Below are 21,953 nucleotides of genomic sequence, written 5' to 3'. Positions count from 1 at the left end.
CCTCTGTAATGGCTATGAGGAAGTTCTGGTGTCCTCATGACATAATGAAAGTTTTCCTCAAGAGGGAAAAGAAGCATTGCAGATTTTGCACTTTGAAAGTGGGGTGTAATTCTTTTTCCTAAACCACTATCATGTGGCAGGAGACATTCAGTAAAAAGTTTTAGAAGCCAACAGATACCTTATTTCATTATTTCCAGTAAAGCATCATTATTTCTACTGTTCTCCAGGGTAAACCTCACTTAAATTTGCCCATTTAATATAATAGTCAGAAGAATAACCAGAAATCAAATAGATTTTTGTCTGTGACTTGCTCAACAGTGTTAAAGTAACAACAAAAAGTTTGAGTGCTTTGGTGGCAAACTGCCATCTCTTGGAACCAGCATGTCCCCAAGGCTCTGTGAAGTCATAACTGATTTTTCAGTGCTATGAACTTCTTTTAGAAGTCTTTTATCCATTATTTCCCAAACACTAGTACAAATCAGAAAAACAAGTGTTTTGTAAATAGTTGTGCAGTCAGATCATGAGCATGTATCACACATTCTCAGGATCTTCTCAATAACAGGACAGGAAGGAAAATACTATAACATAGAACAAATCCTCACTCTGAACACGATGAAAACTTTAGAGCAGTGGAAAAGCAATTCTTATTTCAAGAACTGTATATTAACTGCACCTAAAACAAAAGATGAAGTTCCCTTGCAGCAAGACATACCCACCAAGGTTTCACAGGTCAGATTTACAATGCAGGCACTTATATTTTTAAAAATATTTTAGACAACAGTCGTAACAAAGAAATTGTATTTTCTTTCTTTCAATCTTTAAGAGGTCTTTTTGAAGATCAAAGGATATAGAGTTAATTAATTGTGATAATAAACTTCGTTTGGTATTTTGCCAATTCAAAGAGCATATTTTCCAAAAGAAAATAAATATAGATTTTTATATAAGTGATTATAAGAAGAAAAAAAAAAGATGCTTTGGTCATGAAAAAGAGGGAAGATATGAGAGATTGGATTTTTTTGAAGGACCTCCTTTTTTAAATATGGCTTTAATTTCAGGGTTATACTTGATCTTAAACATAAAGGTTCCCCCTTGTTTTTTTTTAATGGCAGCCATAAGATATATTCTGTTGAACACTTGTCAGAAATTCTTGCTGTTTGCCCATGAACTACTTTCATACCAAAGTATTACAAACTCATTGAAGGGGGCAGACAGTTTCCTTTGCATAACTGCTACACACAACAGGCAAATTTCAGAGACAAGAGGAGAAAATATAACCAGAGGTCTTTACACAGACAATACACAGTTAAAAAAAAAAAAAAAAAAAAAAAGAAAAAAAGGATCTTTGTGGGTCTCTTCCAGCTCAGAATATTTTGTAATTCTGTGTGAACCAACATGGAAAAATGAGCAGAAAGTTATAGGGCAGAAGGTCTGGCAACAGCTGTAAGACTATTCTTACAGTATATTGTTGTAACTGAGAAAGGATGCTTTTAAAGAGATTTTTTTTTTCAAAATAGTACTAAAAACACAATTCAGGAACATATAGTAACCAAAAATCCTTCTAAAAATCATTAGCACTTGACAAGTTCTCATTAGTAAAAACAGTACTGAATTAATTGTTTTACACCAGCTTTCATGTTTTTGTAAGAAATCACAATCAGGATTTCACTTCCACCCAAAATAAGAAACACTGCAACTATGGATGTGAAAGGAGAAAAAATTCTTCCCATGAATACTAAAGTCCAGCAAGCCCATCAACAGATGAGTTTTATCAGAAATTAAGTGTCCAAACCAGTATCTTAGGAAAAGGCATTCACATCAAGAGAGGTCTTGCTGAATCCAGCCTCAAGCAAAGACTTTAGAAGCATTTGCATTTCAGAATTATACAAATCAAGTACATTTAATAAACTTATCCATGAGGTTTCTTTCAGAGTATCATCTACCAGAGTCAACATTTCCATATTCAGGGATTATTAACAGACATCTTCATCTAGAGAACATCTTGTAAAAAAACTGCTTACTGAGGAAAGACCACTGGCGAGAAAAAGAATGGAAAAATATGCCCTGTTTTGCATTTCAATCTTGATTCATTCTGAAGAGTTCTGAAAACTCCATACATGGGTAAAAAAAAAAGATAAAATTACAGTGGAAGGTTAGTTCTTGCTTTCTGGTGCCCAAGTCTATTGGCTTTGGCACCATATGCTGCTTTTGCATATGCTGCACACTGTTTCAGTCATCTTTTCCCATCAAATACTGTACAGTAATGGCATCCAAAGAGTTATTTTATGATGGAATCCACAGGAAATGTGCCAACTCCTTTTTTTTTTGATGAAGCAAATCTATTGCTATTAAATGCACAGTACTAGATTAATCCAAAACTACCGCCCGCATTCCGGGCCAATTCTTAATTTGTTCTCTGCTGGAGTCTTCATCTAAAGCTATTTGTCTGATATAACTGGATGCCTTTCAAATGTATTCTTGCATCTTTTTAAACATGTGATATTTGCCTGCATGCTCGTTCAGTGAGCATAATGACCATGGAGTTGGCTCTTGTATACTTTAAAGTCTGATTTTGCTTTCCAAAACAATTTGCAACTTTTGTCTCCATTGAAAGTTTTTAGGAAAAGAACACTCCACTACATAAGATCAGCTGTCATTAATTTTGTTCTTTTGCATTTAGTTATTTTAATTTTTTATTATCTTCAAAAAAACAGATGATAGAACTTCACACACATTCCCATTCTGAAATGTCCTTTTTTTTTTTCTCCGGCAATGCTACTTTCAGTTAACAAGCAAAGCATAAATGAGATGAGCACACAAACAATTGAGAAAAGTTACTGCTGTGCTCAAGATATTTAAAAACTTGAAAAAAAGTAATAAAGGTCCTGCCAAAGCAAAAACATGCAAATCTGATAAAGTTCTTTGCAGCAAGTGAGAAAACCAGCATATATATGCACACAAAGGTCTTGCCTGTAGCTACTTATTTCCATTGTTAATTACAAAACTTACTGTGGAAGGCAAGGAATGATATCTGGCTCATAAAATGCTTAGTAATTGTTAAGAATTAAGTAAAGAATTCATCTAAGTTAAAAATATATATCTTTGTTATGGTGATATTTTTCTGCATTATATTTACTGTGCAGAATTTTCTCTGCAAGGGATCAGATGACAGACCAGTTATCATTTTGCATATATATATATATGTATATATATATGTGACAGAGGCTTAAATTGCATTATGAAAAAAGTAAATTAGACCCTTTCAATTCCAGGGAGGGGAAAATGAGAGCAATCAATTATAAATAAGAATCAAGGAAGATGGCATCTATTCAAAGAAAGCAAATTCTCGCAGAAAGTCAGCAGTTGATTCAAACTCATTCAGAGGTATTTTGCTTTCTATAAATGTATAATCCAACACATCCCAGAACAAAAAAAAAATCAAAACCAACCAAGCAAACAAAACCATGCCCAGATATCTGTAATAAGCTCATTTTTAACCTGGTCATTAAGGCTGGGATCAAACCCCAGTGAAGCTTGAGGCCTCTGGAAGCAGAGAACATGATCCAGTGTAAGAACAGAATGACTGTAAATTGCAGAATTTGGGCTACATGCTCTTCAGCCACTTTTGTGACTCTGTACTGGAGGTTTTCAGTGTTTATTAACAAGCAAACTCCACTATAAAATTCAACAATCAGTTCACCACTGTTGAGCACAACAGTAACAATCATACTGCTATTCTGAAATCACAGCAACATAAACCAAAGCCAAAGTAAAGGCCACTGAAAAATATCATCTGCCTGTGATTCAGCGAGTTAACTCAGTTTTAATTAACTTAATCTAAAACAGCTAAACATTATTACCCTCACCTGTCTATACTATCCCTCTTCAAGACTACTGCTACTCCATCAGGAATAACAAGGAGCATAAACTGAAGTTACTCAGTTGTTAATCTGAAATACAATTAAGCACCAAAGCTGGCAGAGGTTTGCATTAACATCTGTAAACCATGCCCAAATCAGCTGTTCCTGTGGGCTACAGCAGCATTCAAAATTACCAGTTTCTTCTCTCAGGTTGATTAAACTCCAGGTTCTGGACTTTGCCTTTTTTTGTTTTCCAACAGGTTGTCCAGCAGTTTAATCAAACTGCAAAGCATACTCAAGAAAAGTTTCATTCTCATGTCTTTCTGACATTAGGATTTGTCTATTGGCATTATATTATTGAAAGAGGAATAAGTAAGATATTTGGTAGGATTTAATATTCTGCAAATCACACAAGAATATGATACTAGGAAGCAGTCAACATTTATTTTTGGCGTTTTAAGGTACCAAACCAGTAGAGACTCCTCCAATGTTTTTGCAAACACTTTCAATAGATTTTGCTGGTCTTAATTTGTCCATGAGCTGAAAAACAATGGTTTGTCACAACTCCATCTTCATCTTTACTACTGCAGTCTATGCCCTCAAACAGAAATCCCCAAGGAACTGCTGGAATTGTGATTAGACTTGAAAAGCAGCACCTGTAATGAATGAATATCTGCTGCTGCTCCACAGAGCCCACAATTTCAATTTAAACACAACAATTTGGAAATAAATGCGCTTTTTTGTTTGTTTTGCACTGAAATTAAACTAGTAACACAGGAAGACAGCTTCTCTAAGGCAGTCCCTGGACTCCCAATGAATATTCATAAGCACATGGACAACTTTTAATCATTCCCCTCATCCCACAGTCCTGTATGACCATCACTCATCTTTTACCTCTATCCCAGAGAAAAAAACAACTAACCTCTCTCAATTACTCAACTGTAAATCACATCACTCAAAAACTATTAGGCAAAAGTGTTACAGAAACACTTCAGGGTTTATTTCATGAGAGTAGCAGCAAAACTGTATAATCAAAGAGAGTAAAATTTACTTAAACAACTGAAACACTTTTTTTCCTAATTATTTATTAAATCTATTTTTGTTTTGGAGTCTTTCCCTTTTCTAAAAAGGCTCCTACTTCAGAACTGTGTTCACACTGTTATTAATTCCCTTGGTTTTTCTCAAGGAAAACACTTAACAGGGTAGCAGATTTATAAGGCCAAGAGCTGTAGGATTTTACTTCAGAATTTTTATCTTCTCTAACAATTTCATGAAGCCCTCAGAACAGATGAGAGACAGTATCTTGTTCTTTTATTTTACACCTTGAAATTAACTTCTGGATTTGTGTATTTTAATTACCATCTCCTTCACACAGGTGTAAGAGGCAACAACGTACACCTGACTTAGCACTCTACCAAATAACATCCAATTCTTTTCAAAACATTTCTTTAGAGAAGTCTAGAATAAAGAAACAAATGTTGCAGCAAGTCTCAAATGCCAAAGGATGGCACAAACCAGAGAACCACAGATCTCCAGACCACAAGAAGCCATGAGGTAACTCCCAAGAGCCCAGCCCAGCCCACCAACCCCAGGGCCCAAAGGCCAAGGCCAGGAGGGCACAGAGGGGCATCCAATTTTGTAAGGGAGGATTCCTGAGGGTGAGAACATGAGTCTGGCAGCCAGAACCCACCACACTGTACCTGCATATGCAGAAAGCAGAGATGGGAGCAAGTTTGTTCAGGAGTCCAGATCCTCTGGCAGAGCCCCAGCCAAGCCAGGAAGTATCTGCGACCGAGCCTGTGGGTTTGCAATCAAGCCCAGAGTGCCCACACCTGGGCTGGGTGGGGGATGGCAGTGCCCCAGCTGGGCTGGGTGGGGGATGGCAGTGCCCACACCTGGGCTGGGTGGGCGATGGCAGTGCCCACACCTGGGCTGGGTGGGGGATGGCAGTGCCCCAGCTGGGCTGGGTGGGGGATGGCAGTGCCCACACCTGGGCTGGGTGGGGGATGGCAGTGCCCACACCTGGGCTGGGTGGGGGGTGGCAGTGCCCACACCTGGGCTGGGTGGGGGATGGCAGTGCCCACACCTGGGCTGGGTGGGGGATGGCAGTGCCCACACCTGGGCAGATCAGGGCAATCAAGACCTACCAGGGCATTCAAACCCTCACCAAGATTCTTATTTCCCAAACATATGTGTGCACAGAAACCCAAACCAACCTCAACTTCATTTCAAAGTGAACCAGCAATTAATATCCAATGAATAGGAAGTCTCCTCATAACATACTATCAAGTAACAGGCAATCTGCTCCAGCTGAAATTTTTCATTTGTTTCCATCTGCAGCCCACAGAGAAAGTGACTGCAGAGTAACCCACTTTGGGAAGGACAAGATTAGAGATCAAAATACACAATCTTTTTCCCAAGCAGATAAAAGAAAAATAATATTCTGTGGTCTTGTCACAGCATTGAAAGCCAGGTGAAGATAAGCAGTACTAAGAAATTACAAAATGAGTCAGAAAACAGAAGCTGGAAAAAGGATAGATATTAGCCCTGGCATTAAATTAATTGACTCTTCCCCCAACCCACAAATAATATCTAGCTTGTACAGAATCAATTTACTTTCCTCCAAAGACCAATCTGAGCCAAATTTCTTAATAGGAAAAAAAGGAGGGGAGGGAAGGAGAATAAGGAAATCAATAAAACCAAAATGATCCTACTTAAGAACAAGCAATGTGAATTCATTATTTTTCCCTGAATAATTCAAAATTCAAACTCCCTGCCTTAAAACAGAAGTGAAACTCAGATATAAAGACAGTTCAAAAAAATAATTAGACATTTTAAAGAATGAGACTGTCTCCATAATTACCTAATGTTTTTCCTCTGTCTCAAAAAGGAATGAAACTTCTGTTACAAGGTATAGGTCAACAACTAATGAACAAGATGAAGGATAAATGTTTTTAGAGAGACTCAGGCAGCCATTTACAAAAGGAGCAAAAAGGAAATGGAAAGCCTCTTAACCTTTGCTGTTTTAGCTCACAATTAATCTGGTAGGAGATAAGAGGCCCATAATCCTTTTATGGGTTTTATCAGAAATAATAAGCCAACAAATTTACAAAATGCATATGCAAACCACTGTATACTAAGCTTATTAAAGATGAAGCAATCAAATGAAACAAGGTCATAACTGAAATATCCTGTAACAGACGCTTAGAGAAAGAATATAAGAAACATGGCAAGTAAAGAACAGCCCTTTGCTTGCTCTTCCCTCCCAGGTACAGTCCCTAGTTTCAGAACTCCTGTGCTAGAGATTGAATTTGGAAAATTATTTTCAGCTGCTCCTTGTGGACTTCTCTTCCAGAAGAGCTGTTTATAATCCTTTTTGGAACCCATTTATAATTTGGCTTCTGCAATGCCCAGTGAAATGATTTCCATAATTTATTTGCACATGCAAAAAAAACCAACTTGTTTTTCCTTAAACTTACACATGATAAATTTATTGAGGGAGAGATTAGCTCTTAAAAGAGAAGATAGTTTAAATAGCAAAAGTGCTAGGGACAAAAATACTTAGGAATAATCAATACTACCTGTGCCAAAAGAATAATTGAATTGCAGTAGTTTGCCTAAAGACAAAAAAATGAGACAGCATTACAGCAGTCATCAGGAAAATAAAAGGCTGTTGAAAAGAGAAATGGAATTATCTGTTCCTCATGTCCACAGTGCATAAGCAATAGGTTTAAACTGTATAAGGAAGCTCAAAGCTGGATATTAGAGAAAAACACCCCATCCTAATAGCAGGACTAATCAAAAGCACTGCTTTGATAGCACCACAGTTTCTCTAGTAGAAAACTGGATGAGAACCTTTCTGAGATGACATAGATCAGTTAAACTTGTTTTAGCAGAGAGAACTGCACTAAATGACCTCTTGATGTCCCTTCCAGTGTAGTACTACACAATAAGGAAGAAAGGAAGTCAATAGACATCTAGTTTAGTGGTTTATTTCTCTCCCTCTCTTAGTCTTGCATTCAGTTTCTGACTTTATTTATATTATTAGAGAATACTCGTTTTTCTCTGCCGCTCAGAAGGCAGAACACACCATTGTGATCACCTGAAATATAACAGGGTAACTGGATACTGAAGCTGCACAGAATTTATGATGGTTTTTACACTCAGCCATATAACCACATTCAAGTTGCTCTTGTATTAGGCAATTTCCAGACACTGCAATAGAATCTGCCAGAAGCCAGCTTTCTGTAGTCTCTAAATTCAAAATACAAATTAGACAACGCTAATCTAGCTTTCTGACAGACACAATGCCTTTGCCTTCAGGACAGCATCACACTGGTCATGATAAAAACTATAGTTCTCTGGGGGAAAAAATAATTTGAAACTGAAGACCCAGTGGCCATTTAAATCTAAGTTTCTTGTTTTCTTACATTAAGTTCAAGGAATGGAAGTTGCTGGAACAGGGTTTAGCACCATTTGCAGTAAGGATGAAGCTTTTGGGTTTAGTCTTTCTAGCTACATATCCTGAAGAGAATCAGATAATTCTCTATGAAACAAAATTCAGTTTAATTCAGTTTATATGGAAAAACACAGGCAGAGAAGTTTGCTTGCAATAAAAAATTGGATTTAATCCAAATAGCTTGATTTGCTTTCATTTCTGGCTATATTTCAGACCAAGGTACCATAGAGGCCAAAATTATTTAAAGATTTAGTTAATGGTAAATATCTTACCTTCTTGGTATAAATCAGGGATATAATGAAACATCAGCTGCTATTTAAAGTGGTTGGCAGGAGAGTTCATCTCATATTTATGTTCAAGCATAAACTTTGTGTGTGTTGATATATAATTGCACTAACAATTCCATTGACTTCATCACTGCAAAGCTACAGATAGATGGATGCAGCAAATCTCATAATTCTCCTAAAAAATGGTTCTTCTTTTGGCAGCAGCAGCGTGGCAGTACCTGGGATGTGGCAGCACCTGGGAAGTGGCAGTACCAGGATGTGGCAGCACCTGGGATGTGGCAGTACCTGGGATGTGGCAGCACCAGGATGTGGCAGTACTTGGGAAGTGGCAGCACCTGGGAAGTGGCAGCACCAGGATGTGGCAGTACCTGGGAAGTGGCAGTTCTTGGGAAGTGGCAGCACCTGGGAAGTGGCAGCACCAGGATGTGACAGCACCTGGATGTGGCAGCACCAGGATGTGGCAGCACCAGGTTGTGGCAGTTCTGTGGACAGGCTTTACCCATCACAACCTCACAACTCCACTGTCAGCAAATACATCTTGTGCAGGGTTAAATCATGTCATGGAGAAATCATCATTCTGTGCAGAAATAAAACAAAATTGTTGTACTTTTGCAAAGATTCTGCAAAAATAGCAACTTTGAGACAATGAATATCCATTCCCTTCTCCAATGTCCTTAATATCTCCTTGTATACCAACTATATGTTTATTCATTATGCATTGCTTCATTTGTTATTTTCTTTTATTCCATTTCCTATTTCAGTCTCCTCATTAATTTTTATGCACTTTTATTTTCATTTGTATACTTTTCATCACTTCAATATCCTAATATTTCAGCAGTCCAATTAGCTACTTCCATATCTTAATCACACTGAGACTCCTTATTCAGCTATAAATATAATTTTATTACTGCTGTTTTAATGACTAAGTGTTATAATAACTATTCTATATAAAATAATTTCTCTTAAAACTTTCCTTATTTTCTTCACTTGTCTATAATTCATTTCATCTCTCATCATACTTTGCATTTTGTTCAATACATCTTATATCATCCTAAAATGCTTCCTGTATTGAAAACTAATTACCTGGGGAGAGGCTAAACTTTCTCTTTTTTCTACCATAAACATAAAAATCAAATATTGAAACATTTTCTCACATTTACAACTGTCCTAAACTTTCTAAATGCAAGCCAAAATTGAAGACAGACCATCTCCACAGTAAAAGACAGTCTTTCAATAAACATGAAAGTCATTCCCAGACAGGCATTAGGAGTATAGCACAGAGCTCTGTTGTATCAGCATCATAAATAAAAAGCATGTGCCAGCAATATCTGAAATCATTAATTCTGAATGGAGATTACATCATTATTCTCATCCTTAATTTCAGAGACAATATATACTTGCAGTGAAATAGTATCTATTCTATTTATTAATTTAGTAATATTAAATCATCTAAAATCAGTATTGTTTCAGGCAGATCATTAACTTCTGAGATGCTGATGCTTTTAACTATCAAATAAACTGTAATAAAAATCTCCAAAATTGATCAATCCAATCCTTTTCAAACTATCTTTTTTTTTCATTCTAAACATCCACCTTCTGTGAGCAACAAGATTTTTCTGTGGTATGATAACAGATGAGAGCAAGTTCTTCTGTAGGAAAGACCTACAGAAGTCTCATGCCATGTTATACTGTATAAGGAACCAAAGAGTATCTGAGGGTACTTTCATGATTTCCATTCAGATCCCACAGTTAGCATAATTCAAAGTTAATTTCTCCTCAGCTGCTGTAGCTTTTAACTGTAAATTGTTTTTATGAAGGAAGAATAAAAAGCATTAAAGGAAGGAAGTGCAAAGTTATGCAATTTCAATGGTCTGCATCCAAGCAACAATATTTACTTCTAAATCCCCAAGATACTGAACTCCTTGTAGGGGGGAGTAGGACTATTTTGTGTTTTTTGACAAACCTGCTTCATTCTTTTCCCAGCCCACTGGTCCTCTGTGGTGAGGTGGGCTGCATTTTTACAGCATCACATTTTTATACCAGTTTATGCCCTGCAACAGGCTTAGCCTGAGCTCTGGTGACTACCAGGACCTCCCTCACTACTGCAACCTACTGCTAAGCTGCTCAGCTTTAAAAACAAAGCTTCCTTAGCTGTTATCTCAAACCAAGACATTAGCAAATACTTCTAGTTCCTTTTGCTATCTTGCCATCTTTCACTGAATACTGATATGCAGTGAAAATGTATTAAAGGCCCATTTTTATAGGAGAAAGTTTCCTTATGCTTCTTATTATCCAAATTGGAGACCTAAATCATGTTATTATATAATACATTGTGTTAGTTGAAGACAAGCCAGGTGGACATTAGACTTACTGGTGGGTTTTAGACTCAGAAGCATAAAATCTTGATAAGCCAGATCTGATTGTATTAATATCACTGTCATTTTCTATCAGCTCAATGTGTGACTGTGTTTTATGAAACCAAAATTTAGTTGCTGTTCCCAAAGGACACCAGAAAAATGGTTTAGTCAGGTGTATGTTTCCTAAAATCAAATTCAGTAAATCACATTGCAGATTTAAGATATAAATTGATAATGTAATGATTTAGATTTGATAATTTGTATAATAAATCACTTGCAGTTCTAGTAGCTTTGGGACAGTTACCTTTCAGTAGTAAATAAAGTAACTTTGTTGGTTGCTGAGACAGTTTGATTTAATTTCAAAGAAACATACAAGTTCATGCTTGTTTACAGTATGTTAATTGACATATCTAATCACAACTGATGTCTGCTTTTTAAAATGCTCTCATACTGAAGTATACCATTAAATGTATTAAGTTAGAAATGAATGGTATACATGGATTACTACAGATTCCAAAAAACTTTAGCACTGATTCCAAGATATAACATCAAAGGTTTCTAAAATATCTTTTAATGATACTTTCTAAAACACCCAGTTATTGCCAAAAAATAAGAGAAGCATTATTCTACAAATTCTTTCTTCACTTTGGTGGTCTTCTCACAGGTCAGAAAGCAGTCTCCTCTAGTGCCTTGATCTAACCTATTTTCAGTACAATAACATTTGCCTTGATTTGATACTTTCCACTACACTTATAAGTTTGGATAAGCCCAATTTTTTAACAGTACACAATCCATTTGCTCCTTACTATCATCACTCTTTCTCTGTTCTCTAGAGACTCACAGAAAATTTTCTTATGTTTCAAATTCAATTACCTGACAAGATGCTGTCAAAACCAGGATATTTTAGCATTGTCTCAAAACTTTTTGAGACATAAAAATATAATTTTTTCATACTATCTTGAACTGTGAAATATTGCAAGTCAAAATTTAAAATTTCTTGAGTGAAATGTTTGTTCTGTTCATGAATGTTTCTCTATTTCAATACAGTCAATTCAAACTAAGAGTACAAAAGGCAGAATAGATGTCAGTTGAGAAGGATGGAAATATCTATCAGAAGGTCACCAAAGTAGAATATATAAACAGTAGAATATATAAACATTTTACTTCAGGTCACTCAGTATCTTACAGGTTCAATAACATGACCCAAGAATCACCCAAATCTGTGCTCCAGTGAGAATGGTTTCTTGAAGTTGGACCCAGACTTCTCATGTGCCACTTCCAAGATACAACACTGACATTGATAATTCTTCATCCAACCCTTCTGGGTTTCCATTAGTAGACTGATACTGACGTGTCAAGCTCAGTGTCCCTCAGCTGGATATTTGCAGAAACTCACTTGCTGTTGGTCCATCCACCACTGGACTCCTCACACAGGAGCTGTGCAGTAACTCTGGGCACTGCAGTCAATTCTTTAAAGTATCTGAAGTTCTAAAGCTCACCAGGAAGAGCAGCTTCTGCACTGCCTGGGACATCACAAGAAACATTCACATTTGAAATTTGAGGATAAAAGACTATGTCCAGGAAAATCTAAATGCATGAAAAACCAGGTGCATGAAAAAATCCCAAATTAACAACTTTGGAAGAGCTAACTAATATTTTAGAGATTTTTTTTCTGCTTTTCCTGCAAACTGTGAAAGTATTTATACTTCAAATGCATCAATCTCACTGAAATTTCAACAGACATTTTAACTGTACTCATCAAAACTTACTAGTGATTACAGTTTTTTCCCTTATACAATGAGTGTCTGTGCATGCATTTTGTTTCTATTTCATGTTTATAAGTGTGCAATGATTGGTTATATTTCACATCATACAAAGATTGAAGAATTATACTTATTTCACAAATGGAGTCAATAGAGTCTCCTGCACTGCTTACAGAGTACCCTTGTCTCTCTGCACAAGTTCCTCAGAGGAGAATAAGGTTTAGGAGTTCAAAGTATACTTGTATTCTTAGGTCAACAGAAGAAAAATATAGAACTGAAACATGGAAATACATTAATATTGATTTAGGAATGAAATTCTGACAATGCTGAGATATTTACTGAGAAAGGCAGTGAGACGTTAACAGGAATGAAAATAGATATGTTTGCTCCTTGACTCTCTCTATTTTAAAAGGCAATGAACTTTATCTGTATCCCAAATCTTCTCCTCCACCAAATCCAAAGTATTTCATACATTTAGAACAACAGAATCTATAATAAAGATTATTCTACTCACACTCTCTATTATTCTTGCCATGGATTCCCCTAGCAATATCCACTACTTTAAGGTAGCAAGTTTCTTTGTGGAGGGACTATAGTTCTTTCCCCTCAGACTGTATTTCTGTGGAGCTTTGGAGGAACCACCGTGGTTTGGGTGCCAGACTCCAGACTGTAGGAGTGATGCCTGTTTGCAGTAAACAGTCACAGCAAATGATGGCAGCAGAAAATAATCACAACAAACTTGTTACAGCAGTATCTTATTTCTAACTGTAAGGAGTCATTTCTTACCTGAGATTGTCTTCCAATGTTTACAAGATAACAGACAATAACTGTTCAGTGCTGGTTAGGTGCAAAGAAAAAGGTTATAGAAATTTCAAGGCCAAGTCTAGGTAAATATGATCCCTGTATTTCCACTACAGACATCTAGACATTTCTAGCTGTTGAAATTATAGCTAAATATATTTACAGTCTTTGTACAATAAAAAGCTTTATTACTTTTACTACAGGCAGAAGAAAAAAGCTTTAAATCTTTAGTTCTGAAGCAATATCTCCTGTCTTAAAAGCAATGAAGCCTTTCAAGGGGGAAAACCAGCACACTTTAAAAAAGGTAGTTTATGATGTTGTATCTTTGTTGCAATTTTGGTTCATATATTTTTATTAAGTGTAACCTTTATATGTAAATGAAATGATTATCTAACACAAAGTACTGTTTTCATAAAGTAAGAATACATTTTATGTCCTAAAAGATAAAGCAGCATAAACCAGTCAGGCAGCTCAGCATGTATTTGATGGCTGTGAAATGAACTATTTGATTTCCTATTACAGCCTTAACACTCTGCACTGTACCATAGCCACCAAACCCACACGATTAGGCAACTAACCTTTCATCAGGGAGCCAAGAAATAAAAAGCCAGTTCTGTATTTCTGATAGGTAAAATACTTCATTTAAAAATCTAAGCTTGGAAATAAACCCTCCATTGCAAAACAGAGACAAATGGAGGTCAGATTCTAGAAACACAGAGATGAATGTTCTCAGCACAAACAGAAGGGTTTAGAACCAGTGTGCTTATTTTATTTATATAATAAGCTTTTCTTTCTCTCCCTTTTCAAGTGCAGCAGGCCACAGTCAGGAATAGAAAGGCAACTTTCCACCTTCTGCTTCCCATCCCTGGCCTGTGAGGTGGAACACAGGGCTCTGCTCCGGGGCTGGCACACAGGTCTGAGGGGCCTCTGCTTTGTCATAAACCAGGCTAGGGATTTCTGCAAAGCCAGTCTGAGAGTGCTGCCATCAGGGAGCCAAAGAAGGGCTTTACAGAATCCTGGGAGACAACAGGAGTCAGATTTTACATTTTATTTTTGGGTATGGCTCATACACTATGAAGAAGAAACTAAAGCCATCAGTTCAATCAACAGGTAGCACAAAAGTATTTGGAAGGAGAGAAGAGGATGACTTTAAGATTCATTTTTCTAATACTTATCATAATAAAACCAAGCATGGCAAAAGCCTTCCTTACTTCAATTTTCATGCAGGATAAAGCCACCAAGTAAAGCTCCTCTGGACAAGCACCTGATCAACACTGAATTTACTGAGAGATATATAGAAAATTATACAATCACCTGAAAAATCTAAAAATCTTGCACATCTCCATTTATCTCTCAAACTCTGTGGTTTAGGCACATACAGAAGATAAAGTCTGATTCACTATGGGATCACCTGGAAAGCCCATGGAAGCGTCTCCCTTTAACAGGAGTGAAAGTGGGTAAGAGCCAAAGAATTCAGGGTATTCCAGTCCCAGATGGCAAATGAAAACTGTCACTGAACCGATTCTTGGGTAAGCAGGTGTCATAACAATCTTTATTATTAAATTGATGAACAAAATTGCTTTGCTCCTAAGCAAGGTTGTTTATCCCCAAATCAATGACTCCCCCCAAAAAGAGTTTTAACAGAAAGTCTTGTTATTTGTTATATAAATCTTAATCCTCACAGTCCATCTATTTATGTCTTTATTGTCCTGTTGAGATGTGTACAGCACTGAACACAAGGACTCCACATTAGATCCTGTAAATGAGAGAAGAACAAAAATATAAAACTGCCACACAGTTTAAAAACAATCTACTGCTTCAGTCCTTGCATTTTTTCTGCTTTTAAATCTTTTGGTCTTGGGCATTCCTTTAATTTATCATCACAAGAAAATCTGTCAATAGAGAGAGGTATGAAAATAAGACAGAATTGGAGAAAAAAAATAGATTTTTTTTTTTACTTAGGGTGATTAAATTCGCACTGACATTAACATATGACAACCTGTTAGAATGATTTGTAAGTCTTTACAGTTTTATAAATAGCTTTATCTCTTCATTCCACATGAGGAAAAAGAGAAGTATTATTTATTGTACCTTTCTACCACCACAGCATGGAATATTTCAAAGACTTATTTTAAGTTTTGTGGAAGTCTCTTGATATTAAAGGACTGCAGATACAAGATGATGAAACCTTCTTTGTATCTTCTGCCCCCCTGCTGTACATGTTGTTACACACCGTTTTGTAAAAGAACTCACTCTAATCCACACAAAAGAACACTTTCCTTTTATTGTCATGCAGTTGTAAAGCTAAAGCAAAGCATCATATTTTCATTAAATCACACTGAATTCCTTAGAAATGCTGAGGATGACTTGCAATATGGAATGTTTGCTTTATGAGCGGTCTGAATATTTATAATATTTAGTTTACACCATGTTATTTATTCTCTTAAAAAATGACATATTTGGTTTTGTTTACTTAGTAAAGCACAAGGCAAATTATATTAATTAGCCTATTTACATGATTTCCTGACTTGGAGCAGTGAAAGTTGCCTTTAGCTAGCAAATAATTGAAATTACAATTGCTGGAGATATCACAAGGTTTTTTTTGTTTAATTATATCAAGCCCCATCAAGCTCTGATAGGACATTAATAGCTACTTCCCTTCACTGTTTTTTCTCCCCACTAAGCCATTCCAGTGTACTCAACACCATAAAACAGAAATATATGACAAGAAAAAGTAATCTTCCAATTTTATTCCCCAGACTTCAGGTTTACTAGTATATCCCTTTGGGAACATAATGACAGAGCTTGTCTTTCATAAAGACATTGGAAATAGATTGTAGTCTAAAAGTTATCACAAGATTTTGGATAAGCAACCAGTTTTGTTAGAAATAAAAGTGAAGCATGAAGAATACAGAAAAGCTAACGCAGCACAAATGTATTTTAGTACTGTAGAAAATTCTTGCCAACATGAATACTGTTTTTTTTCTTGGCTTTTGGAAATCAGAGGGGAGGAAGAAGCTCATTAATTCAACATTTCATTTCTAAGATATGGGGAAAACTCAACTGAACACAACAGTTTCTTTGATAAAAAGAGAACTGTAGACCATCTCTTATCAGTTGGGAGCAATCTAGGCTTATGTCAGGCTTGATTTTAATAAAGTAATAGGCATTACATATTTTTAATGAAGCTGTGAGCAACATTTTTGTCTTCCAGTCTAACAGTGTTACTCCAAGAACTTGAGAGAAAAGACTGGAGATTCAGGGCTTTGGATGCAGAGGGTGAAACTGGATCCAAACAACCACCACAATGAAAGAAAGGCACACAGAGACATTACCCTTTCAAGGAAAATGCTCTGTGATCTGAGAAGGTTCTCCTGCCTCTACCTACATGAAATATTTAGCTATTTCTACAGGTGATAGCAAATGCATACAAAGTGAAGATGGGTATCTTACCCCACTGGACAGGAAAGGAGGAGCAGGAAGTCACTCTTCCTTCACTCAGCAAAGTGTGCCGTGGGCTAAACACCTGTAGGCTGATTAAACATTTACCCACATGGGCAGGTTGTGAGGATTTTTTTTGCCTGTTTTTCATTGTTGAATTTTTTCAGGTAATTCCAGCTCCTGAAATGGCACAAATATGTAAAGGTTTCAGTTTTGTTGCTGAATTTTTTAGATTGAGTTTCTAGCCAGCTCTAATAGCTGGGACAAAAAGATTAAAATGCAAGAGTTAAATACCAATGACCAAATACTAAAAATTGAAGCTATTACTTGCTTTATTACACCATAATCCTGACTCCTTTAAAGACTTGCAAATAGAAATATCCCTTCCTAAAATGTCATTTGCATAACAATCCACAGTCCCTGACCTTCAGTGTTCACCATCTCCAATTTGACATTCCCACCATCTATGGAACTCATCAGGGGCTTATTGTCTCCCTTAAAGCCTATTCCACCATGCCCTACCTTTTCCCTGTGGTTTGCACTGATTAGAGATGAGGAGAGAGCACAGGAGTAAATTTGGTTGTTTGTTGTTTTTGTTTGTTTGTTTGTTTTTAAAAGAGGCAGGTTCAGAGTTGTGGATTTTTTTTTTTGGTCAAAATATTTTTTAGAAACACCAGAAAGCAGCATTCTATTATGAACAATCTGTTAAAACTACTACATCATGATGAATAAAGAGAAATACACTTATGCAGTTACTAGTGAATATCCAAAACTTTCCTATCTCTCAAATGCCTGAAAGCTGCATAAAACTTGGCATTGGACTGGACTAACTAGGTCAGAAAATCTACAAAACATGAGAAAATCTGAGCAAAACTTCAGCAAACATTTTAAAGATTCTGTTTGATGAACTGAAAATTCAGTTAACCTCTCAGGAATTTGTGTGCCAAAGTTGGAGGTTAAATTAATTATAGAGTGAACTGGGTATTTTTATTTCTGTTTCAATTGTAAGCTACAACACAATGAAAATGAAGCTGTTTCCAAAGTGTCCATTACAGTTTTAAGGAGAAAAGTAATGGCTGAAGTTTTTGGCACTTGTTGCCCATTAGTATCTCTGAGTGGCTCAGAAGGAGTTGACAAAACAGGGACTTAGCTATGAGGTCACCAATGAGGGTAAGACACTAACCCAGGCATGTGAATGCACAGAAGCAAAACTCCACTTAGCCTTCCATGCCTACAGTAAATCCATACCTGTCCATTTAGATGTAATAAAATCCTTTGAAAGAACAGAACAGAATTTTGAACAAAAGACTATATAAATCTGAATGGCCCAAGTAGACTCTGTTCAGGACTTTTCTTCTTCTGCTAAAGTAACACCAGTGTTCTTTCTTTATCTCTCTCCTTTGACTAGTCTATTCTGTATCTCTGCCACTAACACCACGTTAAGGAGAAGCTCTGCAAAGCAAGGGAGAAACAAAATAGGAGCCTTGGAAGACAAATGACAACATAATCTTAAACTGGAAAAAGCACTGCCGAGAATGACTGGAAATGGACAATACAAAAAACCCTGCCAAGTGTTACTGTAAATGGACAACTCAAGTTCTAGTGCCCACCCAGTATAATGTGCCAGAACTTTGATAGAGGTGACTTGGAGACACTGTCCTATTGAGACAGAGCCAAACGTGTACCTGTGTTATCTTTATGTCTGTAGTTCCAAGTAGAAGGCTGAAGCATGGACACATCGTCCATGGAAGACTCCAGACCTCACTCACTGCTACTGTGAGACCATCCCTGGTCTGCTCTGGGTCCTTTCTCAACTTGTTACCCAAAGTGCTAGGGAGGCAAAGCTGGTGAAAATATTTGCACTCATCAAGCCTCTCAAGTTTAATGCTTTTCACAACACTTTGGGGGATGAGATAATTAGCCACAGGAGATCTGCCAAACCTCAGCCTTTAACCAAAAATAACAATATAAAATTACTCTTTGAGGAAGGTGTTAGAAAAGAAAAGAAAAATAAACAACCCCAAAATCAATCTGGCGCTATAATCATAATCACTAAAATCATTCAAGCACGGAGCAGAAGGTGTGGATGGGAGCCACATGAAGGCCACAATTATCCTGATGTTGCCCTCAAAGTGATGGATATCAAGGGAAAGTCTTCACCTTCCTGTGGCAATTTGAAGACCTGTGCCCTTACTCGGTGCTTGAAAGGGAAAAAAATGAGAATAAACACTTGACCATTTGACTCCAGAAGGTCAATCAGTGGAGAGAGGAGACTTTCAACTCCAGGCAATTTGCTGTAGACACCAGCCATTTCTTATCATTTTGAGTTAATCAGCAATTTCTTTGTGTTTAAGGATTACAGACACTGATTAAAACAAGGCTCTACTTTTCCTCTGACAATGTGTCTCCACAGCCAGAAAAGCATTAGCACAGAAGTATTTCTGTGAAACAGCATCATCCCACAAGTGCAACTTCATTAAGGGAAGAACCCAAGATGTGTGCCCAGTTTTTACAACATGCATGGAATGATGGAATGCAGGATATTTCAGAGGCTGAGCTAAGAAAAAAAGAGGCCTGTATTGCTCGTTTTCAACTCAAAATAGGGTTATGCATTACTGCTTATGTCTTGATTGGAGATTCTTTTTAAAGATATTTTATAATATGATTTTATTTCATATTTTTTCCACTGGGAAAACAAAACTTACAATGATCCACTTGTTCATTCATCTACATGTTTCATCCTCATTAAATGAACTCTGGTGTATTTTATGCATTAATCTTGCATAAATTAGTTTGAGGAGCTATGACCTTTGTTTCTTTTCTCGTTGGGAAGAAAATCAATGTGTTTGCTGCCTTAATGGAAACATGCAAAGAAGTTAAGCAATGGATATTTTGATGTAATCATTTCACTATAAGCTGAAAAACTTGAATTCAAGATAAATAAATTAAGATATATAAATAAAATTAAGTAAAGAAATAAAGAAAACCACCGTCAATAAATGATACACCTATTGTAGGATCACAGGGATCTAAACTCACAAAAGTCAGCAAAACACTCAGCATTTTCCTAAGAGTGACTTTTCAGTTTGAGAATTTTATCCTGAACAAGCTGACTTACAACATGAAAAATTCTGAAAAATGGAGCAGTGAACTTTTAGGACTCATTTCAGTAACAACACCATGCACAAACCAGGGGCAGAACTGAGCCAAGGACTGCACTTGAACAACACCAATAAGAGCAAGGAAGTGTTTTAGTAGAGGCAACTGTAACTGAACAGTTTTGTGGCCACTGCATCAGGCTTTAGGAGGGAAAAATTCAGTGTGCTTGAAATCTTCCCAATTTTACTAAAGGATATGTATGCAACATGAAATAAGGCACCAAGTTTCTCTGTGCCCCAAACCACATCTGGAAAACAAATGGTGCCAGATTTAGGGAGACAGAAGAATAAGGAATGGATATACTAAAAGAGAAAAACCCCACTTCTGACTAGAAGTCTTAAGTATAACAATTTATGACCACTAAAACATAGAGAGAAAGAATAAAACTAAGGAGAGAAAGTTTATTTTGACTGGCATGTTCCTCCTGCTGTAAGAATTAAATCTGGTTTTGTGAGAACTAATCCTGCTATACTGTATTTTTTGCCTCTACTGCCAGTCTGAAGTTCCTTCACTGATCTAATTAAAGAGGTGTCATAAGACCTTCCTGCTTTCATACTTGGAATAAGGAATAACTGCTGATACAAGCTAACAGCTGGAAACATGTAAAATAAACATAAGCCAAGCCACTGAAATCACGTATCCTTTTAAAGAAAAACATCTGTCTGCCAATCAAAATTTAAACTCACATGCCATAGAGCCCCAAAATAAAAGTTAGAAGGAGTAATCAGGGCTATATGTTACTGTGGTAAGGTAATGGGTTAGAAAAATCCATTGTTTTAAATCAGTCATCAGCTAAAGGAGTGGCAAACCTTTAATAATGCCAGGATTGGTTTTGTAAGTGAATAAACCAGCAAAAAGCTGGCTGGGTACACCAGTAATCTTCAAAGCTTGATTGCTTTCTCTGATAGCTTTAGAAAATTAGTGGATAAAAGCATGTGTAATATATCTGGTCTGAGTAAAACACTTGATGTAGTGTCTTACAAAATCTCTACTTGCAAAATTAATTCAAATTGGCTTGGACATGGAGTACTGTCACTTGGATTTAAAAATGGCTGGCTGAGTGCAAATAAAGGGTAATGAAAAATGGCAATGTATCAAGTTGGTGGGAGGTGTCTGGTGGAGCTCTGCAGGGATCACTGTTTGGTCCTGTTTATTTAACATCTTCATTAACAATCTGGAAGAGGGAGTGAAACAGCATGTTAATTAAAGTGACACATAATAATAAATCAGGAATTGCTTCTAATGCCAGCAGTAATACTTTACAAAAACGCAGCGTAACTACCAAGGTTTCTAGAAAGGTTGAAGGTGTCAATACAAAGACTTAGCTGAGACGTTATAATTGCATTCTACCTTTTGAAGAGAATAATCCAAAATATACACTAAGTGGGAGTCAGAAGCCTACTAGCAATCTAGTCATTTAGAGCATGATTGCACAGTGTGTATAAACTAAAGTAACTGGAAACTGCCATGGAAAGACACGCTTTCTTTTTTCCCCCGATATTTACAGTGCATTAGAGTCAGTGTTAAAGATTAAGTCAGTTCAGTTCACCCATCTGATGGAAAACTGGTATTTGGGGAGAAAGCTGTTAAATCAGTTTTCTTTTGTTTCTAGGTTTCATGCTCCACATGATTGGTAAATATATTGTACTGGAGGAAACAGAGGGACAGGAGTAACTGGTGATCAGACTGTATCTTTTTGTATCACTCACTTAAATTTGATTAATTATAACATAAACCACTCCTTTATGCATAGCTTTATAGATTTATATTTTCATAGTTTTATAAAACAGGCAAAATTCAACATTTTAGAGTATTGTTTCCAGAATGGT

Source organism: Pithys albifrons, chromosome 14 (assembly GCF_047495875.1).
Source record: "Pithys albifrons albifrons isolate INPA30051 chromosome 14, PitAlb_v1, whole genome shotgun sequence".
Lineage (NCBI taxonomy): Eukaryota > Metazoa > Chordata > Aves > Passeriformes > Thamnophilidae > Pithys > Pithys albifrons.
The sequence above is the reverse complement of the archived record's forward strand: the minus strand, read 5'-3'. Positions refer to the sequence as shown.